This window comes from Trachemys scripta, chromosome 5, assembly GCF_013100865.1.
Source record: "Trachemys scripta elegans isolate TJP31775 chromosome 5, CAS_Tse_1.0, whole genome shotgun sequence".
Taxonomy (NCBI): Eukaryota; Metazoa; Chordata; order Testudines; family Emydidae; genus Trachemys; species Trachemys scripta.
In genome coordinates this window covers 12,151,232-12,178,702 of record NC_048302.1, presented here as the reverse complement: position 1 = coordinate 12,178,702, position 27,471 = coordinate 12,151,232, and the positions used below count along the sequence as shown (strand labels likewise).

Below are 27,471 nucleotides of genomic sequence, written 5' to 3'. Positions count from 1 at the left end.
TAGCCTGCAGGGTTTCGTATTCAGAATTTAATGTAAGGGAAAAAAATCTGCCTCTGTGATGGGCTGGATGTGATCTCACACTTTTGTCCAACGTTATAAAATATGAAAGGTGTCCAGAGCCCACAACCCCCCTTTATTGTGACCGCTGTTTAATGGTATCACTTAGTCCCTGTGGCGTGGCTTGTAGGATTGAGTAGCTTTAGACCCCGGCACAGCTGGCCCGTTCCGTTCGTTGTTTCTTTTCTGTAAGCGCTTGAGTTAGCAGGAAACTTTCCATGCGGGATAATCTCCCACACGGGGGCGGGTGGGCATAAAGCCCCCGCTGTTGTGCAGTGTCTTGGATCCCCCCTTTCCGCAGGCCAAGACGAGAAGCAGGGCTCTCCCCGCGGTTGTGCAAGGCTGTGGTTGGGTCACTCCACTTGAGCCAGCAGCAAACTGTGTGTGTGACTCTTGTTCTCACCGGGCTGAAAGGCAATTGGATGAACTTAAACTGCTCCGACTCCAGCTGGAGGGGCCCCTCCCCGCGGGAGGTCAATGTGTCTCCGTGGGTCGGGGGGAGAAAAAGCCCCCGAGGCGCTTCTGCAAACCGGACCCATCTCCCCCGGGGGGCTCTTCCCCGGGACGGGAGCAGGCGAAGCCCGGAGCAGTTGCTGCCCGGCCGGCCGGCGCGGGGCGGGAGCCGGAGCCGGAGCCGGAGCCGCGGCGAGCGAAGGGAAAGTGAGTGAGCCTGTAACACCAGCAGCCCCGACTCCGCCCCCCGCCCCGCGCCTGCCCGCGGCCCCGTGACGCCGCGCGGCAGCAATGGCACGGGGGCAAGGGGACGGCCCGCGGCTACTCGCGGCTTTAAAACGGGAGCGGGGCGGGGGCTGCCGGCAGTGCACCGCGGCGCTCAGCAGCCCGGCCCGCCTCGGCTCTCCCGTCTCCCGGCCCCGCCGCCAGCCCGCCCCCGGTCCCGGCCCGGTCCCCGTCCCGCGCGCGGGGGCCGCCGCAGTTCCCGCCTGGGCAACCGCCCCGCGCGCCGAGTCCCCCGCCGCGAGCGCGGCCCGCCCAACCGCCACGCTGGAGGAGCGCCGCAGGACCGAGCCCCGGAGGTGAGCGCGGGGCTGGGGCAGGTGGGCTCCGTGCGGAGCCGGGCTGCGGGCGGGGCGGGGCGCGGCGCTTCCTCCGCTTCGCTCGGGGGTTTCCTGGATCCCGGGGCCAGGTGCCTGGGGTGAGCGGGTCTGTGCCTGGGGAAAGCGCCGCCCCCCCGGGCACCTGCCCGCCGGCGCTGCTGGGGCTTATCGGGCAGGGACTTGGTGGGTGTGTGTGTGTGTGTGTGTGTGAGCGGCATGCACCCTGCCCCTGCGTTTTACATGGATCCCCTCACTGCAGCCGGCTCCCCAAAGCAATGAACTACCCACCACGGGCCACCTCCGAGACCGACAAAAAGGAGGAAAGCACTTTAACACGTGGGTTTTTCAGGCGTTTCATGGCATGCGCTGCATACTGGGCATTTACAAGTTCGACAAGAAGTACAGACACTCCCGTGTCCAAGAGAAAATGCCTGTATTGCACAAGCGTGTGTGCGCAAGACTTCGAGTGCAACTGTGTATACACATGCACACACAACAGACGTGTATATTACTTAGGTATACAAATTGTCGCCCAGATCCTGCACCTTGCTGTGCACAGCAGGACCCCAATAGCCATGCAGAAGCCAGTGGGGCTCTCAAAGAGCGGAAGGGTCCATCGGCATGGATCGGTTTGTAGGAACTGAGGCTCTTGTCTGTTGCGTGTGTACAGTTATTTTATATCGCTTTCCACAGTGGTTAAAGCAATTCTTCCATTAGCATTCAATTTGTCCTATCTCTGATGAATGCAGAATTTTACTTGCATGAAGAAACCACAGGCTTGCCACTCTGAGAACTGCAAATGCAATCACTCTTTCTGTGGTAAATTTAACTGTAAGTGGCTGTCTTGCGCTGGCAAAGAGTGCTGGATTGGACCTAAAATGGGAAATGCATACCGCTAAGTTTGACTTTTTACACTGGATTAAAAAAAATAATCTTTTTTTCTCAGTTTAACATCTGTGTAAAAAAAGTGACATTGGACCTCCTCCCCCTCCCCTTCAAACACTTCTATCTGGTGTTTACCAGTTGATACCTGACAGTATTTAAACAGATATTATTTGGAAACTTTTGATAAATCAGTAAAGCTTACTAATTAAACTGTCAGCAAGAACCATTTCAAGGAGATCATATTTCCTTAAACAGTCTTCAAATCTCATCTGGCATTTTGCTGAATGGGAATATTCCACTTCCATAAACAAGCTGAAGGTGTCAGTTTTGCAACAAAAAAACTTCAAAAACAGACTCCAAAGAGAGACTGCTGAACTGGAATTAATATGCAAATTAGACACAATTAACTTAGGTCTAAACAGAGACTGGGAATGGTTGGGTCATTACACTAATTGAATTTTTTTCCCCCCATGTTAAGTTCTCCTCATACCTTCTATGGGTCATCTCGATTATCACTTCAAAGTTTTTTCTTCTGCTGCTACTGATAGCACATCTCAATTGATTGGCCTCTTACAATTGGTATGCGTACTTCCACCTTTTCATGTTCTCTGTATGTATAAATATCTTCTGTCTGTGTTCCACTCTATGCATCTGAAGAAGTGAGCTGTAGCCCACGAAAGCTTATGCTGAGATAAATTTGTTAGTCTCTAAGGTGCCACAAGCACTCCTGTTCTTTTTGAGGATACAGACTAACACGGCTGCTACTTTGAAAGCTGAGAAATGTTTCTTGTCCAATCTTCTTGCTCCTTTCTTTCTTGAACTTACTGCTAACAATTCTAGTCCTCAAGTGTTCCTCTCTCAAGTAAAGAACAGACATGGAAATGAATGTTAAATCATCCTTTTGTTCTCATAATCTTATTTTCTGCTGCAACATTAAGCATTATTCTATGTTTCCTTTGTTAGGAGGGCATTCTTTTAGCACCTGTATTCAAAATTTTTTATAGTATTTGATAATGTCCGTAGAGCTTCATGGCAACTTTGTTTTTAAAAAAATATGAAACATATCAGGCTTGATGCTGCAAGGAAGGTACTTAGCACCCCTGAAATTGACAAGCACATTCAGCTTCCACTGAAGTCAGGGAGCTCAACATCTCCAGAGGATTGTGTCCTTAAGCCTGATATTGCAGACACTTATGAACTGAGTAACTTTATTCATAGACATAGTTCCATTAACTTGGAGGGGACGTCTCCTGTGAGTAGAAAGAGTTATGCATCCGAAGAAGTGGGCTGTAGTCCACGAAAGCTTATGCTCTAATAAATTTGTTAGTCTCTAAGGTGCCACAAGTACTCCTGTTCTTCTTTTTGCGGATACAGACTAACACGGCTGTTACTCTGAAACCTGTGAGTAGAGTTACTCATGTGCCTAGGTATTTGCAGTGACCCTAAGGCACAATGGTAGTAGCTTCACTGGATTTGTGTTAAGACATATTCCACGGAGTACAGACTCTTAGAAATAAGAGACTGACATGTACAGTTTGCTTTGTATCTAAAAACTACTTCACACAACATGCTTACTACTTAGGCATAACTGGAACAATTAAGTCCTATTTTTCCCATAGTTAAAGTTGGCTTGATGAATTTAGCAAAATGTTAAAGAGCCAAACATTTTGTGTGGGAGCAGAATTTGCTACTTGCTAACATGCAATCTCATGCAAATATATCCAGTTCTTATTTTGTTTGGAAACCAGAAGTTATCTGCATATAAAAGAGGTAAGAGTCTCCATACTAGCAATAGCTTAGTTGTAATTACCTCTAGTTCCCATTCAGATGCAGAATCTTAAATGGAATTTTGTGTTTGTATATATTTTACATTGCAGATTAAGGGACTTGTTAATTTGCAGTGGTCTGTCTCTTTCAATATCTTACATGTGTTTCAGTGCAGAAGTAAGTGCAGTGTCTTTCAAAGTGACTTTTGTGGTTTTGTTGTGGAATCACAGAAATGAAAAGACTCCATTTCATTTCCAGGTTTTTGCTGACATTAAATTGTAAGGATATGGCTCTAGGTGTTTGTGAATGGCAGTACAACCCTGAGATTCAAGTGGTGCCTTGTTTGTTGTTCCTTCTATTTTTTTTCCAGACTGAAAACATGAAACAGTAACAGATTTTGTTTCATTTCAAAGGAAAACAATCCCCCCCCACCCCCACCCCGATTTCCACCACTTTCATTATGTGTGAATTTCCACTCTCTAAAAGAGTTGGTAGAGATGACTGCCTGATGTGTTGTTGGTATTATAAGCTGAAAATGTGGTGCAAGGAGAGCATAGGCGCGTGTTGCTTTTATTTGTTTTTTTCAAGGGGTGATGCAGTAAACATCCTGACTTGTTAGTTTTGTATCATCTGGAGGGTATTTTAAGTAATTGGATTTTAAAAGAAATACTGTAGGGGAACCTTCAAAATACATGCTGATAATCTTACCGTCTGTCCATGTATGGCAAATACTAAAACTGCTGATACCTTGCACTGACAATTAAGGAGGAGATTTATGCACAAAGTGCACATTAAAGGAAAAAGTCTCTTAAGAATTGAAAATGTGTTCATTTGTAAATCATGTTGTTCTCTGATTTGCCTGCCTGTCAATGAGGGCGCTATACTCAAGTATGAGAAGTTTCTTTCTGTGAAAGCAGGTTAAGTTTTCATCTCAAGAGGTCCCTTGTTGCAATAAGAATTTGAAGATGCATTAATATGACATGACATGTTTTTTGTTGATTTTTATGAATGGAAAACTGTTTTTTTAAGAATAAAAAGACAGTCATTCTTCTATTTCAGGAAAAAAGTTACATCAGGCAGCTATTCTTAATAGGTAAATCTTAGTCTAAATGACTTTTATTTTACTACTTGTCTGTTAGTAAATACAAAATATTTCTTTTGTAGACAATGACTTGCTGGACTTGCTATTTTCTCAGGAAGCTGGCATTAATAAGAGTATATGCATCTGTACTCACTTTGATTAATTATCTCTGCAGTTTGTGCCATTCAGTTAGTTCAGATTGATGCTCTTTTGACTGAATCTTAAGCCTTTTTGTCACAATTGCATAGGTAAAAGGATTTGTAATTATCAGGCGAACTAAGTCAGTTGTGTCGAACTACAGCATGCACTTGGCCCATCTGTTGCAGTTTTGGATGTGACCGGGGATAGGAGGGAAGAAATGATGTAAACTCCCCTCCATTTTGGTGTTTGGGTTATGTTCTCCTCTGAAGATACTTTATTGAAAATTAGTAGCCCTGATGCCTTTTCTATGGCCCCATTCCTTCCAGTCTGTCACTGTGCACCACAGATTATGGTGACTTAATTATAACAGATGGCTAGATCTTTGCCCTGCTCTGGTGGCCTGGCTTTGAGGTATTTTCTTTGTATATTAACTTCAGAATCTGGACTCTTGCAGCCTGATTCAGTGTTCCTGTAACTGCCAGGATCAGGTCCATCTTATTAGTCTGTGTCAAGAACAATCATCAGTTACTGTGTGGCTTAAAATTTATGCAGAAAATTTGAAAAGTATGACTTCAAAATCCACAAAACCATGGAACTTTAGATTTAAGATTGATAGAAGTAGAATGTCTGGATTGTCTCATGTTACTATACTAATCTTCGTGGTTTTGGATAAAAAAGTGTGATTGGGGGACCACCTCTATCTCAGCTATTTTAAAAAAATACACACCCTTCTGTAATAAAGAAAATTGGGGAGGGGAGAAGAGAAATCCCTCTCTTAAACTTGTCCTATTCCTGTGTGGCTTGATAACAAAATAGAGTTCTGCACCATTGGTGTAAAGATTGAGTGAAATCCTGGCCCTATTGAAGTCAATGGGACTTTTGTTATTGGTTTCAGTGAGACCAGGTTTTCGCCCTGAACCTTCCTCTGATCTATCCTTTGTCGAATCTGTATTATCTGTATTTGCTTTCGATTTCAATTTCCTTGGGACAGGGGCATTCCTTCTTGTGTTAGCACAGTGCTGAGTCTGCTGATAGCACTTGGTTTAATAATAAAAAGCTGTTAGTGTGTTGTGTAAATAAGAAGTTAGAGCTTTGTAACTATTCAGATGAATCTGCACTGTGCTCTTTTCCTCTTATTTGCTAACATATAAATATGTATCTTGGACTCTTTAGAACTTATTTACTCAGTATTGTATGATGGCTTCAAAGGAAGACTCATGGTCTGTCAGGTCAAGGCTAGTATACAGACTTTTTAGTTCAAAGATGCATCTTTTGGGTCAGTGTAGATGCTGAGAACGCACTGTAAATTCATATAGGCAAATTGCTGCATGTGAACACCAAGTGCTCATTTTTAAAAACCAAATACCTTGGTTACTCTATTGTAAAATAATATTATTGTTGTTTTGAAAGGCTTTAGGGATTATTATTTAATTTTTTTTTAGTTATACATGTGCATCATATCTACCTGGGTTTTTTCCCTTCAACAGGTGAATTTTATTATTTGCAAAAGTCAGTGGCTAAGAAGTGCGCTGTACCTTGTATCCTATTTATCTGGACCATGCATCTAAATATTGACTTAAAATATCTCCGCAATTCCAGTACTGACTGCGGCTCATCTCCGCATAGTCTACCAATTGTAATGGAGGTTCCCAAACTGGACCACTGGTGTCCTGCTAAGAGTTAGCTGACCACATAGTGAGGGCTATTCCTCCTTGTTTCCAGCTGCTACGCAGCACTGAAAGACAGCTAAAAATACCTTAAATGCTCCTCATATTAATATTTCTTGTAAGTAATTGTTATAGTTGCCCCAATGAGGTGTTTACCAAGATGGTGGATGGTAGTCTGCGCAATTCTTAATGAAAGAAGAGGTGTCTGAGAGTGGCCCTGATTCAGATCGCATGTTTTAGACTTCAGTACCATTCTAAGATTCTTACCATTATAAGTAAGATGAGAATCAGGCCCCTAGTGTCTGTTAAAATGTGGTCCATACTGTGGAGAAAGTCTGAGACCTCCTGAATTATATCTAATTGTGGGCCTGATCCTGCCAGGGACTTCAGGGGAAGAAGGAATAGGTTCTGTTTTCTAATTTTTCTGGTGAGAAAACAATTCATTAAAGAACTAGCTAAACTGAGAATCCTTTTTTCATTTTGGGTTCAAACAAAATGTGAACCCCAAATTCCAGAAGCACCTGGCAGTAGTATTAATTTGGCAGAGTGAGAGAGAGAAGTCAGGGGGAAGGAACAAAAAAAACATAAGAGTACTACTTCTGCAGCATTGGCCTCTCTCCCTGGGGTGTAGGGCAAACTCTGCTTCAGTTTCTTCCCTCCCTCCACCCCAGGAGATAATGCCGTAGAAGTTCTCAGTGGGGGCTTTCCTCATATAGTGGGAGATCTGGCCATAAACCTCAAAAGCGTTTGCATAGCACCATGTACACCTATGGCAATTAATACGTAATTATTACGTATTATGAGATATGTGAGATTATGCTTGAAAGATGACACTGTTTTAAAACATTTTCAATATGTCTTAACAATCAAACCATGTTATGTATTTTGATTAACTTCTCTATAAAAGCAGAAAACATCCTTCTATGCTTTCAGGGTATATTCGTTTGCTGGAAACGAGTGTCTTCCATTCAGCTGCATTTGGTACACCTGGCTAGCTACGCTGCAGACAAATGTAAAGTTTACACTTCAAACTCCTGCACAGATTCCTGGGACCTTCATAGTCCAAAGGACAATGATCTAACACTCACTATAGGCCTGACCCAAACGCCGCTGAAGCCAATAAGGGACTGTCCATTAACTTCAGTGGGTTTTGGATCAGGCCTTAAACTAGCTTTTTCTTTCTTTCTTTTTTTTCTTTCTTTTGTAACTTTATTTTGTAATTCAGTGGACAACAGGGGATGGATCACTTGATTGTCTGTTCTGTTCATCCCTTCTAAAGCACCTGGCATTGGCTTCTGTTGGAAGACAGGATACTGGGCTGGATGGACCATTAGTCTGACTCAGTATGGCTACTCTTATGACTTAGAGTTAGGAACAAATCAAAGATTGCTATGCTTATTTCATTTATGATTGCAGGCATATGCAGCTATGAGATAAGATACTTGTTATTTCAGTCCCAAAATATTAACAAAAAAATGTTTAGAAGTGTTAGCAGGTTCAGATTTCTACTTTGTTACAATTTAAAATGTTTGTCAAACTCAGGAGCATCTCATACTTTAAGTAATTCTTAATTGTCCTGATATCAAAAAGTCCTAATCCATGAATATCACATCTGGATGATGGATTGTGACTCCTGGAAATACAGACTTAAGACTGTGGATTACTAAAATCCCTTTACTTCTACCATTTATCATAATTATAATAATTTTCATTCAATTCTAATATAATTGTTGCCTTAATTAAAATGTTCTAATTCAAAATATTCTGAGATTTAAAATGTTATCTTGAAGCTTTATAATAATGCCCTGCTTCCTGAAAACAAACGGACTAACTTGAGGTACAGTCTACAACTCTTTTTGTGTGTGATTAATTCTTTATTGAGTTTCATAAAGAAACAGACAATGAAAAATACAGAAAGGTAAATGATTTATAGCTTGTATAAGTTTTCAAATACTGCATGCTTCATGGGATCTCCAGTAAAATTATGGAATTATGCAATTTTATAACTTTTCAAAGCTGCAAGAGCAGACAATACAAAACCAGACAATACTACATAGATAGGTGAAGGTAACGGTAATAAAATGGGAGAAGACCTATATGAAGAGGGTACTGGATGGGAGAGGAGGTGTTGGGAGGAATAGAGGCCTGGCATTCTTTGAGCCAGCTCAACTTTTCTATCCAAATGTACCTAGAAACAGGGTCCGAATTTCTTCAGATTCATATAATTGCTATCTACTGCAATGACTGTTCATTCTTTGGCTGCTAACTAAGGCAGGTTTGCCTGCCACTCTATTCTCGGCATAAACCCGCTCTTCCATTTTTGTAAAATCATGTACTTGTTGATCATTGCAGCCCTCAAGAACCCAAGTCTTTGTGGTGGAGTTAAACCCAGTTTAGCGGGTCAGCCCGTGGAATTTAATTTCCCTTTGGGGTAAGGAAAATTGAGTGGTTTTTGATCCAGCCATAGGCTATGATACAAATTACATTTCATTATAAATCAGTGCAGCTCCTCTAGTTTCCATTATCTTTTTTTTGCTTTATTTAAGGACCACCTTTCCCGTTTAGCCTAAGTTGGACTCCATAGTTGGGGACAGTTTTTGAAAACTGCACTATGTCATTTTTACATCAGAGCTCCTTCCTGCAAATCTAGGACTTTGATATTCACCTTACCTAAATGGTGAGTGACTTAGGTGGAAAACTCAACAGAGGGTCCTGTGGCACCTTTAAGACTAACAGAAGTATTGGAAGCATAAGCTTCTGTGGGTAAGAACCTCACTTCATCAGATGCAAGACAGGTGGAAAACTGTGCTTATAAATATGGAGTCCACTGTCTGAAATATGGCTCTGGGCGTACAGTGCAGAGTATAACTTTTTTATCGATTACAGGTTATTGCTACTAATCTGATTGATTATGAAATGCTTTTCTGGATTCAAGCCTATGTGAACAGCCCCATTGAAACGAATGTATGAAATGCATGGCAAGGTAATTGAATAAGGGTGGCAGAATTGGACCCTTAATAGGCATAAAAACTTTTCTCTTGACCAACATTTAGACCCTGTTATAAATTGCCTGTTTTCTGGGGTCAAAATTCCCCTCAATGCTGATGGCTTGGCCTGCACATGGTCCTGTGTGACACACAAACCCTTAATCAGGGGGTTAATTGTGGTGTGAAAGGTGTATGGGACCTTATGCAGTGAATTTCACTTTAAAGACCTATTAGATGGCATCAGTAGTAATAGGAAAATATTTAGTTATTAGCAAGATTTTAAGTGAAAGTGCTTTCACTTTATTTATCTAATACATTAGTGACACATCATCAAAGCAAGTATGAAAGGGGAAAATTAATCTTGTTTCAAGACCAGTAGGCTAATTGCAGAAAAACAGTATTGAGATGAATTGGGGAGTCTGTCTGTGCACCACTTCGGAATTGTGGATAATTTTATGAAACTGTGTTGCGGAAAGCCTATATGTATGTGGATTCCCCATTAGTCAGCAGAGTTGTCATGTCTCTGTCAGGCCAGAGACAATGGTGAGTGGTCAGCGCTCAATAGTCGTCTATTCAAAGTAGAAAAACCTTGGGGCAACCAGTTTGCTCTAGCTGGGAGAAGACATTTTCTCCTCTTGTCTGAAAGGAGTGGGATGTGAGAGCAGTGGAAAATTACCGAAAGCCTGAAGAAAAGAAGCAGGTGACCCCCAGCAGAAGTCTATAAAGTAGTTCACAGGGGAAACTGGAGAGAAAGAGACATCTTAAGATAAGAGAGGCTGCTGCAGGGGCAGGATAGGGGAGGGGGCAGAAGATCCTGGTGACCTTGCAGACAGAACACTCATGATTTCCCCCATGGACTCTCAAGTGATGGGTGAGCTAATGATGGACATTGTGGTTTAGGATGTTTTATTTTGTACTTTGCATGATTAAGTATAAATGAGCATAAAGGTGTTAGACTGGGGTGGGTGGATGGACTGCCTCACGATGGCTGTGGGCCCCTGACAGAGTTAACCTGTATCCAGAAGCTTTGCACCTTTGGGGTGGACTTCTGGGAGATGGGTGTGTTTAAGTTCTGGTTGTAAAATTAGTATCGGCCACCTCCCTTCCCTACTTTTGTCTGAATATTAACAGTGATCAATATGAAATATAAGTTATGATTGTTGGACTCGTCTGATTTATGGAGGCAAGGACAATCTGATTCAAACAACACATCAGTCTTCCAAGTCATGGAAAACATTTTCAGAGCTTCTGTGGCCTTTGCTGGACAGTGTATTTTATATTTAGCCTTAGACTCATAGAAGATTAGGGTTGGAAGAGACCTCAGAAGGTCATCTACTCAAACCCCCTGCTTAAAGCAGGACCAACCCCAACTAAAAACATCCCAGCCAGGGCTTTGTCAAGCTGGGCCTTAAAAACCTCTAAGGATGGAGATTCCATCACCTCCCTAGGTAACCCATTCCAATGCTTCACCATGCTCCTAGTGAAAAAGTTTTTCCTAATATCCAACCTAGACCTTTCCCACTGCAACTTGCCCACAGAAATGGATTATGACACCTTTTTGAGGAGAAGCTGTGTTCCAGTGCTATCTCTCATTTCAGTCGAGTGATTTCATTTAGTGTGGTAGGAGAAAAGTCTTGGTTTTTTTTATTTTTGATGTGGAAATATACTTCCTTTTAGTTAATGCAATACTCTGATTCTCTCTCTCTCTCTCCTTTTTCAGTTTAATGTGGATAGCTAGCAAAACTGGAAAGGATTAACATAAAAAGTGATGAAAAACATTTTAATCTGAAAACTGATCCATTAGGAAGGATAGATTGCTTTTTAAAATCATGCATTACACAGATTAAAACATACCCTTTTTTAGAGAAACTTAGTTTTGAATCCAAAGTGAAGGAAGAGAAAAGCCTAATGAGATCAGGTTAATTACTTGTGTGTCTCAGAAATGTGATTTTAAAAAAAATCGTAAAATGTTAAGTGGGAGAAGGGGGAAAGCACCACTTTGAAAGTCAGTTTCATAAAAATATAACAAAATGGTTACTTCAGAGAATGATCCATAGCACATTGAATCCACTGGGCTTTGAATTGGGCCCTTGATGCTCTCTGATCCTGCATCACAGACAGTCCAGTTTGATTTATATACAGCTCTAGTAAAGCCATACCCTGAAAATACACTTTTATGTGCAATACACATAAATTAATAGGCACATAACTTTGAATATCATTTAACATTTTAAAATGGGAACAGCATACTAGACTCTTGAACAAAATCATAGGCCCTTAGGCATCATTGCAAAACAAAGCCTTTTTGTTTTTTAAATTTTGCTTGGGTCACCACCACCTCTCCATCAAAAGTTCAGTGGTTCAAGATTAATTTTGGTTCAAGATACAGAATCAGAAAAACCGCTCTGTGGAAATCCTAGCCTATATCTTGTAATATCTTCTCCAGAGACTGAATAAAGAGAGGTCTTGTTTGTAGCTTTTACAAGTAAGTTAGGGGAACTCAGAGTCCATGCTATTCACTGAAGATTAACTGTACATCATACTTTTTATTAAAAAGCAGTGCAATACCAACTCTTGCACATCACGCTCAAAATGTATACACTAGTGACCATCCTGAGTTCTGTGTGGTCCTCAGGTAATGGTGAGATATGTGGGTCTCTGGGGTTGGTAGACTTCTGTACAAGTAAAACCAGCTGTCTTACACTGTTTTTGCTTTTTCACATTTGCAAATGTCTTCTGTTAACCAGGACAAGGGATTTAGTATTTTCTTGGGGCCGGATCCTGTGAGGTGACGAGCACCCTCAACTTAGCAGAGGCTGCTTAACATCTTCCAGGAGATGCTCAGCATCTTTCAGATCAGAACTTGGCTTTGAAAATTCCAGTAATAGATTTGAAGTCTTGAGCTGTGGTATCAATCCAGCTTTTCTGGCTCTACTCCAAGGATAATCATTCCATTTAGTCAAGCAGTACAAATGCAAGATAATGGGTACAGATAACCAGGATTTAATATTATATTAAAGTATTTTCCTTTTACCTTTAAACAGCTGTATTCCGATTAGATGTTCCTTATAAAGCAGTTCATTGTTAATAGGTGTCTCCCAGAAACTGGCATATAGTGTTACAAAGCTCAGCTGGAGCATAGTTGGCTATAATCTGGCAACAAATTTCAGGGCGTTACCTGCAACTGGCATTTTAAGATGCATATGTCTCCTCCAGAGTCACCTGCTGGTAATTTTTGCCTCTCTTGATATTTTTAAAAGCACGAAATTAGGCATCCAAATGCCATTGACGTCCAGTTGGAGTGGGGAACAGAGTTTTCATTTGTCCCTTTCAAAATCTCCCCCCTCTATTCTTAAAGTAGGTTCCAAGGGAAAGATGGCCAGTTGAAATTTGTGGGAATGAACTTCTGGGTGCCCAATATTTAGATATCTGTGGCTAGTGGTATAAAAGATTTTATTGTTATGAGATTGGGATGATCCGATTAATTATTTGTGTGGCAAGACCATGAGCAAGTTATGCCAGTTCATGCCAATTAAGTGGTGATCACGCACTTCTGACTGCATGACCTGCCCCCAACCCACTAACCCATTTCCTTGGTAGTTATTGTAACATTCCAAACATAACAGCTTCAGAGAGTTGCCACTTTCTTTGTAATCAACATGCCAGGGAAATATTTCCCTGGCTCTCCAAGGATAGAAATGGAAGCATCATTTCGCACCATCATGTGTTCTGTATATGCCATATGGATTATAGAAAAGAATATTTCATAATTTTTTTAGAACTGTGGTTCTTAGACTTGAAGACCTATTTTGTCACATCTTAAAACTCAAAAGTACTTGGCCCGGCCACCTTTACAATTTTAATCAGTGTTGTTATAGTGGGTTCTTATTCTAACATTGTACTTTAAATCAACCTGCATACCATTTCCCTATTGCCTAGGTACCACCAGTGGTACCTGTATCACAGTTTCAGAAATGCTGTTTTAGTGCGTTTTTTAAATGTATTGTGAATTACTTTTTTTTAATGTCCCCCCCCCCCCCGCTGTTTCTAAAGTAGAATTGTGGGTCCTACCATACAGGGCTCAGAAAACTATTAAAAGCATTTTAAAATGACTTAAAATAATCTTTCTAGACTTAAAATGTCCTGATTTCAAATTTCAGGCCCTTCCATGGCTGGAAATGAGGGCTGTGTGTCTCACTGCAAAGCAGGGATCTCCCCTCTGGAGAAAAGTTTGTAGGCATGTTGGGAAAATCTGTGCATATGGACCGGTCATCCTATGGGTTTGGAAGCAGTTGCAGCTAGCTTAACATCAGCATTAATAGGGACCTGTTCCTCAGACCAGCTTGCTTGAATAGCTGTAAAGTTTCTACAAGAACCTAAATATAAATCCTCTGGAAATGTAGGATACAGATGCTCTCCATTTCAAATACATACACTTCATTCTCAGAGCTGTGATTTCTCATATCTGTATCTGGCAGTTCTGACCGCTGCAGTGTGTTTGGCCTGCTCCGCAAGCCCATTAGTCCTTGCACTGACGCCTGGATTACTTTGTGGAGAACTCAGGCCTCCTGGGCTAGCGTGGTAAGGAGTATCACTTGGCTGCCTTTCATTTTTCTCACACTCCTTGGCAGTAACAATTAGCAGAAACAACATGTACCGGTTGGCTGTGGATGCTTTTAGACACAGTTTAGGAAGGCAGCAAGCTGGTCCCTGATATCAAAAAGATTGAGAAACCCTGATTTAGAGGAAGGTCTTGTTGTTGTGAGGGTTCATTTGCCCATCACTGTGTTGTGCTTGCTCAGCACATTAGCTCTCTGCTTCTGCGTGCCTGTTACGTGCACCTAGGGTGACCAGATGTCCCGATTTTATAGGGACAGTTCCGATTTTTGGGCCTTTTTCTTATATAGGCTCCTATTACCCCCCCCCCCTTGTCCCAATTTTTCACACTTGCTGTCTGGTCACCCTATGTGCACCACATGTGAATATCTAGCTAGGTCCTGACAGTATATTGCTCCTATCACCGTATCATGGAAGTACCTAAGGACAAGAGTTGTTTCTCTGCTTACATGAAGAGTCTTTCTGCTTCCTACACCAAAACAGTCTTCTTATGTCCACTTGTCAGTTTACATTGAAGATGGCAGTGAACTTATCCAACACTAGCAGTTCTGTTGAATAGTGTATGAAATCATTGGTCTTGTTGCTTGTAGCTCCAGTCATCTTTTATGATGTTTTGGTGTCTGCTTTCAGCCCCTGAATGAAGTGTATCTCTAGTTGGGTGTCCATGCTGCTGAGGTTACAGTTCATTATTACAGTTTCCAATGGTCAGGTTTGGTGTATAATGCCCTGGGTGATCAGCTGTTCCAGTAGCTATCAGCTTGGAGAGGAGGGTACTGTGGCTGAGATGGGTATTTTCTTCTCCTGGTGGCACTGGGCAGTCCTCAGTGCTTTAGTGTGAACCACTGTCGAATTCTCAGGGGACACTTTGCGCAGGGATGCATTTCGTACATGAGATCCATTGTGCCAATTAGCTGTAGCAGGCTTTGAATGGGATGATTTCTAGTCTGATTTGGTGAAAGCTTACCAAAACTCTGTAGGGGCAGAAGCACTTTTGGGCTGATCTGAACTCATAGGTGATGCAGGGTTTGAGATGAGCATATGCTGCTACTCTTGAAATTTATCATAAATCTGTGGTGGTGCAGCAGACAGATTGCCTGAGAACATAAGAATGGTCATACTGGGTCAGACTAATGGTCAGTCTAGCTCAGTATCCTGTTTCACGATGGTGGCCAATCCAGGTGTTTCAGAGGGAATGAACAGAACAGGGCAATTATTAAGTGAGCTATCCTTTTGTCGTCCACTCCCAACTTCTGACAGACAGTGGCTAAAGACACCCAGAGCATGGGGTTGCATCTCAGACCTATCCTCCATGAACTTATCTAATTCTTTTTTGAACCCAGTTATAGTTTTGGCCTTCACAACATCCCCTGGCAACGAGATCCACAGATTGACTGTGTGTTGTATGAAGAAGTACTTCCAGGTTTATTTTTTAAACCTACTGCCTATTAATTTCATTAGGTGACTTCTCATCAGAATGTGTCCTGATGCATATCATTCATATGAGGTACATTTTGAATCCCCTGGGATCTGAGGTTAACATAAGGATAGTCAGTATTTTGTTAAATACCCAGTATTGTTGAGAGACAAAATGATTCTTCTGGATGGTACGGCTTGTGGTATTTTTTCTGTGCTGGTCTGACCTGGAGTGTGTGAATATACCTCTTTTTGAGTTGCAGGAGATGGGGAAATTTGTCTTCGTCATGCCTTATTTTCTTACATTAGGGCAATAATCCATACTATCATGACCCAAGGTCATCTTTCGTATGTCAGTCTTTCTCTAGTTCACTACTTGTCTTTTTTCCCCAACTGTTTTTGATCTAGTGCTAAGATTTTACAAAGTCGTCTTTCCAACCAAGTTAATCTGAGCAGTATTTGTCTTGAGAGCTTCCCACAGCTGAAATTGAGGTGCCATTCTCACCCCATCAACCTTACCTCATTTGGCCATGCTTGAAATGCATCTCCTTAAAGGCAGAAAGCTAGAGGGGGGAAATTAAAAAATCACTGCACACACAATTGGTTAGATAACCAAATAGGAAATCTTGTAGATTACACGGAAATATTAATATGTAGGCCTGATTCTCCACTGCTTTACATCAGGTGTAATCACAGAGTGGGCCAGATCCTAACATGGTATAAATGATGTAGCACCTTTGAAGACACTGGAGTTACGCTGATTTACACCAACTGAAATTTGGTCCCAGTGATTGGATTTAAAACATGAGTGGTGTAAACATTTTATGTAGTCATTTACCCCGGTGTAATGTAGGAATAAGTGAAACAGTGGAGAATCAGCCCCTTTCTACACAACTACTCACTGGTCAACAGTTAAGATGTATAAAAACACAAAGCTACTTGAAATATTACATTTAATAACTTAAAATCTCTTCTACTGTTGTTTCAGTTGCTTTTTATATTTCATGGAGGTTTTCTCTTAACGTGCAGCAAAAATAATTGATTTTTTTAATCTTGCCAGATAATTCCAAAGATAAACCAGCTGATTCTTGTATCTTTTTTTTTTTTTTTTTTTTTAAATTAAAAATGACAGAGAAATTATGGTTTTATAAACTGGCCATATTGCATGTTGAGAAACTTCTATTTCCCACAGATACTTTAAGCTACAAAAATCCCATACTGTTGTAGACCAGAATGGAGCCATTCATAAAATGTATAGTTAATAAATATTATGTCCTTAAATGTGCAAATATTTCACCTACTTATCTGACCAATTGGGAACTTTCAATGATCAGTACCACTATTTTGCCAAAATATACTTTCAATAATTCCTGTTACTATGGTGTCCGGCAAATGCCCTGATATACTGAAATTATAAAGACAATACCTCTTTAGAGTTTTTGTGACTGCAGCCACTGAATGTATTTAATCACTGTTAGTCAGGTCCCCGATTCAGCAGTGCACTGAGGCAGTGCTTATTAATGGGTCGTAAGTATGTGCTTAAAGTTGCACACACTTGAGTGGTCTGCCGAGTCGGGTCCAGATTCTGATCTCTCACACTGATAGATTGCACCATGTGTAGATTAAGGTATTATTCCATGTGAGTAAGAGTTGCAGAATCTCTCCCTATGACTGCAGAAAGACACCAGCTATAGAAGTGTGGCTGACCAGAATAAAGGAATTAAGAGAAGTGGAATGATTTATTGTCAGTATATTAGATGAACTCCTCAAGTATTTGAGCAAAGTTTGGCTAAATAGAATGAAATGATTTTTATATTAAAAAAAAAAAAATCACCCAGTGTAACTCGTATTTTTATTCTATCTCAACTTTTCTGCATTCACTTCCTTTTTGTATTATGTAAAAAAAATTTATATTGTCAAATTGTTTTTCTTTCATAAAAAATTAGTAACTAACATGTTCAAGATTTCCCCCCAACAGCTCGATGAGGTCAAACATTTCATGAAGTAGTATTGTGCCTTGACTGTCAATTTTAAATAAAGTTAATTTAAGATGTGATCAGTGATTCTAAAACCACTTTAATTGATCTAAATAACAGTGTAACATGGTGATACCGAACATATAATCTCTCCCCCTCCCACTCCCTTTCAAAAAAATGGCAGGTTGGAGAATTTTCCCTAGTGGAAGATAATCACAAAACTGACCTTTCACTGTCCTTTGTGTCCTGTTTAGTGTTAATGTTATTCAGACTATAGATTTGGTTTGCATTTGCAGTAGGTCCTAATAACCGGCTTATGAGACTACAGTGACAAGAAGAATGTTAGAATAGAATGAATAGGCACTGGTGTAAGTTGTTGGAGAAGACCATTTCTAAGAAATGCAACCTTGCTAAATGTTCATTTTTTTTTCCTTTTGAAATTGAACTTGATTTATCCACAGTTACATGATAGGAGAAAAAACTGAAGAAAATACTAAGATCCAAATCTTATGTGAAAGCTGTATATTTAGATACCGAAGGGTATATGACTAATACTGCGTTGTTGTCACCATTTTATGAAGACTAAGGGAATGAAACTGAACATGAACTAGTAATCTGGAGTATTTTGTGTCCTGGACAAATCCATCTTGGGCTGGCCCATTTGGTTGATTGCCCCTTGTGGTATCCTTTACTGAAGTAAAGTTGACATGGCTAAACTATAATGAAAGTGACAATTGAGTGCGTGAAAACATTGGGCATAATCTGATTCATGTGGGTCTTTTGAAAAGACCATATACCCCAGTGCTTTGCTCATTCTGTACTCATAATTGATCTGGAAAACGGGGCAAACAGTGAGGTGGCAAACTTTGCTGACAATACAAAAATTAGACAAGATAGTTAAGTCCAAAGCAGACAGCGAACAGTTACAAAGCGATCTCACAAAAATGGGTGATTGGTCAAGAAAATGGCAGATGAAATTAATTGTTGATAAATGCAAAGTAAGGCATATTGGAAAATATAATCCCAATTTTGTGTGTGTGTGTGTGTGTGTGTGTGTAAAAACAATGGGGTCTAAATTAGCTGTTACCTCTCAAGAAAGATCTTGAAGTCATTGTGGATAGTTCCTTGAAAACATGTGCTCAATGTTTAGCAGCAGTCAAAAAAGCTAACATTATTTTCTATCCCTTTCCAAAATGTTCCTAAGACACAGTATCATCATGCCCCTGTGTGAATCCATGGTACGCCCACATCTTGAATACTGCAAGCTGTTCTGGTCACCCCATCTCAAAAAGGATATATTCGAATTGGAAAAGTTAGAGAAGGGGAACAAAAATGACTAAGTGTATGGAACAGCTTTCCTATGAGAGGAGATGAAAAAGACTGTGACTGTTCAGTTGTTTCTTTTCCAAGCTGAGGGGCGATATGATAGAGGTCTATAAAATCATGAGGGAGGTTGTGGAATCTCCATCTCTGGAGATATTTAAGAGTAGGTTTATCAGGGATGGTCTAGACAGTATTTGGTCCTGCCATGAGGGCAGGGGACTTGACTCGATGACCTCTCGAGGTCCCTTCCAGTCCTAGAATCTATTAATCTATTGAGGGTGTGGAGAACGTGAATAAGGAAGTGTTATTTACCCTTCATATAACACACAAACCATTGTCACCCAATGAGATGAATAGGCAGCCGGTCTAAAACAAATATAAGGAAGTACTACTTCACACAACGCACAGTCAACCTGTAGCGCTCTTTGCTGGGGATGTTGTGAAGGCCAAAAGTATAACTGGATTAAAAAATGAATTGGATAAATTCATGGAGAATAGGTCCATCAATAGCTATTAGCTAAGATGGTCAGAGATGCAATCCCATGCTCTGGGTGTCCCTTAACCTGTGATTTCCAGAAGCTGGAACTGGATGACCGGATGGATCACTCGATTAAATTGTCCTGTTCTGTTCACTCACTCTGTAGCATCGGTCATTGGGCACTGTCAGAAACAGGATACTGGGCTAGATGGACCATTGGTCTGATCCAATATGGCTGTTCTTATGGTAACATAAGGGCCCCTTTACCAGCTGTCTGCACAGTTCATTGTGATAGGTGTATGTGACCAACACATTTATGTGGGTGCATACCAAAAAGGAAGGTGAGTCTCCAAGGCGTCACATGCCCTTTGGGCAAAGATGTGATCCACAGAGGGAGTTCTGCCACACCGATCAGCAAGTGCATTCACTGCATCCTAGTGACATACACCAACAACTGTTGTGGAAGCAATCAGATGGGGGTCCATATTTAATAATTACTATGAAATAAAAATAGTCCATGCTACTTTGGAGTTGCTTTGGCTCTGCCATCTCAGCCTTTTCCTATACAGGATACATGAGACCTCTTAGTTTTTTTTGTTTAGTTTTTAGTTACATTTTCTAGACAAGTTGGAGTATCTCACTAGATACTTAATGGCTCCCTGTAGTATCTGAGGACCTCTGTATCTCACAGCAGTGTCACAAGGATAAGATCTGTGAAGTGGACTCCCCCATTTTACAGATGGGGATACTGAGGTACAAGGAAGCTGAAGTGACTTGGCCAAGGTGACACAAGAAATCTGAAGCTGAGCTGGTAGTTGAACCTAGCTCTCCTAAGTCCAAGTCCAGTGCGCTATGCTGTTATCCCATCCCTTATTCCCATAGCAGAAAGGTGTGTTTTTTAGGACTTAAACCCAGTAGATTATCAAGAGTTACTTTTGAAAGGGAGCTAGCTTTGTGTTCGTAAAGAAGAATAGAATAGTTGGGGACCTCTCTGGAGTAGAATGGAAAAGTTTTTTCTGTCCCTGCTGATCATAGCCTCTTGCTGAGAGCGTACACAAGTAAATTGTTTTATAACCAAGGGAAAAATACATTTAACAGAACTATCTGATTTATAAACCCACAAACCAGGCCATTCAGAGTGAAGAGAGATTGAGCAGCTCATACTTCATGTCTTGTAGCCCATATGTGAATTTCTGTTGAGAAAAGAAGACGAAATGAACCCTGTGAGGAATTGGTCACATTATGTATATATATTTTTTCCTCAACAAAAATTCAGATACGGGCTGCAAGGTAATCAATTCCTCATTAGGATTTAATCTAGTTAATCTCCCCTTCCATTTAGTATCTGAACCCCTCCCAGATATTTAAAAGTAGAAATAACTTTTCTCTTTCTTCTTTATTAGCCTTTGGAAGAAACAGTTTGATTAGTTTGCAGGGTTTTTTGTTTGTTTGTGTGGATAACAGAATGAGGAAAAGCTCAGTCAAATCACTATGGTTTTGCATTCAGCTCTGGGAGTGACGCGGGCCAGAGTGACTCGCCTCTTTAGGGGAAGGAAGTGCAAGAATCTGGGTCCCGCTCCAGTGACAATTGTGTGTCTCACTTTGATGAACCTCCTGCACTGGTCAACAGTTTCATTGTTCCAGTGGAATGTAGCTGTCCTAGAAGGAGTAGTGGTCGGGTAGCCAGGTCTGGTCCCATGGAGGAGCCAGTGCGGGGAGTGTTTTTTTGGTGATGTGCTCGTGGCAATCTGTGTTGTACTAGCTGTAGTCTGTTCAGGATATGTGGTGTCAGCCATATATATGAGAAGCAAAAGCCTAGAGGTCACAAGTGATTGGGCACAAAGCTGGCCATTCTGATCCAAGAAGATTGGATGCTATCTGCTGGGCAGTCGCAAATGGAAGAGGGGTGTCTTTTGCTGCTGTTGGTGTTCGGATAGCCAGTAGCCCTGAGTCCAAAGGGACCCCAAGTCTGCAGACTGATATAGTCTGAAGGCAGCTGCCCTCGGGACTGAGACGTTGTTCTAAAGGAAGCAGACACTTCAGTTGAAAGCTGTGTATGAATAGTAGAGGGCAAGGTTAGCTTCTGCAGAGGACATACTGTTTTCTCAAGTGTTAGATTCCCCAACCTCCCCATCAGTGATGGAAATTCTAGGAAAAGAAGATCTAGCATATTAATGTAATCTAGGCCCTGCAAAGCAAATGGCCTTTATGAAGGTGCAGGCTTCAGCACAGGCTTTGTTACCCACTTCCTACTTTTCTGTATACAGGTCTCATTTGGCAGTGAGTAGAGGTCTTATTTCTTAGGGTTGGGAGTCCATGTTTCACAGTCAGTGCTGAACTGACCTCCTTCCAGAGTTCTGCTAATGTCGTTTGTTTTGGCCAATAGGCATTGCTGTTAAGTGACTTGATGTTCACAATCCCCTTTCCTCCTTGGAGCCTTTTCATGGTTTCAACCCCTGCTGACTTCATTGACTGCAAAGGGATTGCTATTTTAAACTTGGTTCTCTCATTGGAAGAACTGTGTGCTACCCACATAGGTTGTTTGAACTGGCTGAATGTCTCTACATTAAGTCTAAAGCTTATTTGGGTTTCTTCCCAATTTCAAAACATGTTTAAAATGGGAAGAATAACAAAGTCATATCGGAAACTTCTCATTTATTATCTGTGTTCTCTAGCAATGTTGCACATTTATGAACTTGCGTTGGTTGTGTCTCAATCTGATAACCAGTGCTATCACATCAGCTTTTCTGCTCTTCTTATCACAATAGTCATCTTCTCTCCTGTCATAAATTCTAAAGGTATAAAAAGCATTCGTGTTGATTACTCTGTGTGAAAGACTGAATTAAGTTCTTTACAATAAACCATTTCAATTAAACATGTAACAAGGAAGTACTTTTGCTGTAGCATGGCTTATTTGCATAAAACACATTCTTCACCGCCTCTGTGCTTAGGCTATATAGCCAAAAGGTGGCAGCACTCCATCTGTTTAGTTGTTCTGTATTTTGTAGAGAAACAACCTTTTTCTTTAAAACCGGTTTTAGAAACCTTCCTTCAGTCTTCACCTTCCCACTATAACTTCTGACGTTTGTATTAAACAGACCTGTTCTGCGTCTCGCAAACTTTCCAGACCCTGAAAGTGATTTCCATTAGTATATTAGGCAGGCTTTCTGAGTCAGAGGTTCTAAATGTGTCCTATTGTATAGAAACAAACATTCAAGCAGATTGTCTTAATTTTTAAGAAGATTCCTTTCTTGCGTTGTAGACTGAGCAGTGATTCCTAAATTGTAGACCTAAACTGTGAGTAGTATGACAAATACAATATAGAAAAAGTAATACTTCTCAGTGCTATAGTAATTTTCAAATGGTGATCTCAGAACATGTTATATACTCTAAGCCTCACTACATTACTGTGAGTTGGGCATGAATTTTCCCTAGGTTAGTGCTGGCGAAACTGTCTGAGGCCTTGTCTACACTAAAAGGAAAAATAGATCTAAGCTACACAATATGAGTTGCGTGTATAGCGTAACTCCAATCGGTGTAGCTTAGGTCTACTTACCACAGGGTCCACGCTACGCGATGTTGATGGGAGACGCTCTCCCGCTGACTCCCCTTACTCTTCTCAATCCGGTGGAGTACAGGAGTCAACGGGAGAGCGATTGGTGGTCAATTTAGGAGGTCTTCACTAGATCTACTAAATCGATCACCGCACATCGATCCCCTGATAAGTGTAGACCAGCCCAGAGGTTAAGTTTGCTTTGTTCAGGGTCACTCAAGATGATGTCAGTTGGGACTTGTGCTCCTAACTCTCTCGGAAGCTTCTGAATTCCATCCAAAATCTACATCTCCTCCTAGTTAGGTATTTTAACAACAAGACCATCCTTGGCAGGAGCTTTAGAATATAATGTGCAAAGTGGAGACCACTAAAGAAACTTAAAAAGAAGAGCAGTCAGAGGCAAGGAACAAGAGTTCTGTGGTAGTTTCAAAACAACAAAAATCCATTAAACAAATTAATATTGAGTCACTGCATGTCCTTTAGGAAATAAGTCGGGTTTGATCATAGTGGAACTGAACTTTCTGAGGTGCTTCCCCTGGCATGACTTCAGTCTCACTGAGAACTACGCAGAGTAGGGAGCCTGACTTACCTGATTATCCCTTGGGAGGTCCTCTGCTTTTTTTGGAATAGCAAAACCTTCTCAGGTTTTCCCTCCACTTTGCACTACTTCCCTTCCTCCAACTTTTCCTTTTGCCCACTGTTAAACCATTGTGCCCTCTTGACCCTATGTTGTAGCCACCATTCTTATGGATTTAGGAGAGGCTGAGACTCCCTTTAGACTAGTCAGTCCTGCTTCTAAATTGACTACTAGAGGGTTCCCGTGGATTCTAGCACTCAGCAGGGGAAGGTACATTACTGCCTGAGCTGGATGTTGTATCTTGATATGATGATGGACTTTTGTCAAAATCTCATTTATATAGGGTGGGATTTTTCAGAAGTGCTCAGCATTGGCCGGCTCAGCTCCCACTGAAGTCAACAGGTTGACTTTTTTTGCCCCCAATTTTTTCCCATTAGAAAATGGTTTCCCCAAATCTAGAAACTGAAAATGGAAAACGGATAGACTTTTTTTGGTCTTCAACAACTGACACAAAACATTGTAAGTCAAAATGAAGAATATTTTCTTCCCAGCTCTAGCGATTGCTATTGATGTCAGAGTTAGGCCCACCCATATGGCATGACCTTACCGGGATAGCAAGCCTACTCCACTCTTACTCTTCTCTCTTAGAGTTGAAACCCTTTTCTCTCTCAGGACTAAGACTCTGTTCCATCTAATAGCTCCAGCTTTCTCCACCATGGGACAGGGCAGCTTGCTCTACCTAGCAGCCACGGTATGCTGGTATGACGATACACAATTCTCCCCCTTTTCCACATCTCCAGTAAAACTCTTGAAGAGTTTCACCAGTTTTATTTCTTTGTGCAACTGCTGTCCAAAATTTAGCTTTTCTCCCCCTTCCAAATATTTTTTAGGAGTCTGAACACATTTTTGGTGAAAATTTGCAATGCATCTTTCGTGCCAAATTTTGGCCAGAGGGAGTCTTTTGACAATCTGAGAAGGGCAGAAAAGTCAGTCAGGAGGTGTGCCTCTGGATGTAATTGCTAGTCTCCCAGTGGATTAAACACAAGGCTGGGAGCCAAGGCCGTCAGCTCAGTGCCACTGACAGCTGCTGCCTCAAGCTTATCCATCAATCATTGAATGGTGGTATTGAACAATGATTGTGACAGAATACAGTCTGGCTGCACTCCCAGATAGGAAACCATTCTGCTCTGAGATCCTGAATATACCAGCGACATTGTCTGGCGAATTGTTGCAGCTGATCTGGTTGAGTGATAAACAATGGTTTGAACCCCTACCCATTATCATCAAGTGGCCTCCAGCTCTGCATTGCAGTCAGCTCAGTATCAGCCTATCCGGGTGAGGCACCGATATTTGGGCAGCGTCATAGTGCTGGAAGAAAAGATGTGGATGCTTGTATAGAAGCAGCTGCCGCCATGTTTTAGGCCCTTCAACAGCCTTTGTTGGGGGCGTTGTGACATCAAACTCGCTGTGAAGCTGAGGATCTGTAGAACCACCGGTATACAAACTCTGTTGTAAGGCAGTGAACATGGGCTCCGACGAAGGCTGAAGAACACTGGATTTATGTTTTTGGTCCCTTCCAACCTTGAGATTCTATGATTCTTGTTGACTTTGTTAGCTGCTCCATATCAAGTGGCAGGACAAGATCAGAAATTAGGATATTTGAAGCCAAACTCAGCCACTGCCTCCATCAGCACTGGTTTGGCTTTGATGGTTTTCTTGTTGTGGACATATTATTAGACGGGAAGCCCAGCAGATTCTGAAGCATGTGTACCAAGGAATGCTGCTACATGGCTGGTGATCAGGTGGGCGTTGAAAGCTTTGGGGACGTGACAGCGATGGACATAAACAGAGTTTACCATCTGACCACCTTAAGCCTCTTTCCAGAGTCGGATCCAGGTGCTGCTCAATTTGCAAGGAGGCCATGTGCCTCCGGGATTTACGATGATGATGATGATAGCCAAGGCAACTGAAGTACTAGTTCTGGCCATTCAACCTGTATCTCCCTCTGCATGCTTTGGTGAAAGCATAAACGTTGAAATATGCTGTAAATAGTTAAGGATCCTCTAAAACTAGAAGCTGTTATTGTAAAAGCATATAAAATGCTAAAGATATGAGAGTGTGAGTTTTTGTCCTGAACTGTATAATGCAGGTGCCTTTTAACAGTGATGTCTAAAGACAGCTGTTCACTGCAGTTTGTCTGCTGGTGGCTTGTCACTTGCTGATTAGCAGCTGGTAATGCTGCTCTTGGAAAAGCTGTGTAGTCAATCAGCAGCTGGAGGGGGACACCTGAGGGGAAGTGGAGGGAGATGTTTCTCTCCCTCTCATAATAAAAATTCTTACAGCTGATGATTTTCATGATGTTTCTTATGAGATCTGTATGTAATGGTGCAGTGTCACTCAAAGTAGCTTAAAGGGACTGTCTGATTAAAACCATATTTAAAAAGCCCCAAACTTGCCAGTGTTGCATATGCTGTTTTAGATAGCATTTTAAAAACTAAATCTTCCCTTTACCATTCATTCACCTTGTTTGCATTTCACTCCTTGTGGGCAGTTCTGTTCTTTCCCCCCCTAGTCGCTGTCACTCTTTGGTTACGCTACATTACTGCAATGTTTGGGAAGTGGGGCAATGTTTAAAACTGGACTGGAAAGAATTTTTGAAAATATTCCTATTGATGTTATGTTTATAACACACATTCATAAGCGCACACAATCTGGGACCTAAATGAATTGATATTGCTTCTTTAAAAGAGGATCTTATCCTTTGACATATTGGCAGAGCAGTTTGTGAGGAAGCCTCTGTAAGCATAGCCGTTTTGTGAAGTAATCAAGGGAGAAATACATGTGCATTAGGTTTCTATTTGGTTTGAAAAGTCAGTGCCATCTGTTCCAGATGTTTTCAGCTGCATTTATAGCAAGCAACTGCTATGCTGCTTAAAAAGAAAAACAGTTTATTTTACACTCTTTCTCTCTCACCCATTGCACTTAGACGATCAGCCATCAAATCGGTTCCTTTGTCTGCGTAACAAAAGTTGCGCAAATAGTGTTGAATAATTTAATAAATGTGAACTCTGGGGCAAGGCTTTTGTGCATGTGTGCTGGCTTTGTATTTGTAGCTGCTAATGCTAGCTTGTAGAGAATGTTAAATCTTATATCATCGTGCAGGGGAACAGCAGCTTGTAAAATGGTACAATGTTCATACATTGTAAAATAATAGGAATTTATCCTCCAGAACAGACTTCTGGTTACCTGCTACATATAGTATGTGAGGAAACCATCAGACTATACTAACTAGAGATGGGCCTGTGCTGCAAAGTTCAGAATTGGATCCAAACTTTGTGGGTGCCAGGATCTGGGGTGTTGGTTTGGGCTCATCTCTAGAATTAAACATGTCAGATGGTGCTCTAGTACTTATCGCTGTACAGTAGTCCAGAAGAAACAAATGCACTGTGGGTATTCACTTACTGGTTTTGAATCTGGCCCCCTCTCCTCTGCCCCTCCCCCTATATGAAATATTCGGGTATCTGCTGTGCGAAGTGAACTTTTCTTAGCTGGAAACTAATAGCTAAAGGCTATAATAATGTGGCTGTTACTAACAGAGTCCAAGATGGAGGAAAACACAACTGTTGATGGGAGAATTGCTGGTAAACTGTTAGCTGGAAAATGGAGAGACGAGGGGGAATTATGAAGCTTATTGGCTTATAAAATTCTTGGAATGGTTTTTGCTCAGAGAAAGCTTGACATCTTGTAACAAAGCAGACACCCTAATAAACAAATTTGTTCGCTAGGTCTCTATATGTGCAAGATTACCCTGAGCTCTTGAAGGTCTAAATCAATTTACTGGTAGCTGCTTTTGCTTTTAGAGCACCCTTTTGGGGGGCATGATTAGAAGACCTG

General features: G+C 41.4%; 1 protein-coding gene across 6 annotated transcripts in view; it reads left to right on the top strand.

Moving 5' to 3' along the window:
• The first annotated feature begins 1,012 nt into the window (after positions 1–1,012).
• SLC4A4 (solute carrier family 4 member 4) overlaps positions 1,013–27,471 on the top strand; it is a 250,479-nt gene continuing 224,020 nt past the window's right edge. For all 6 annotated transcript variants that reach the window (XM_034771668.1, XM_034771667.1, XM_034771665.1 and 3 more), the window contains exon 1: positions 1,013–1,091. The gene's annotated coding sequence lies outside the window, so the exon portion shown is untranslated. The remainder of the gene's footprint in view (positions 1,092–27,471) is intronic.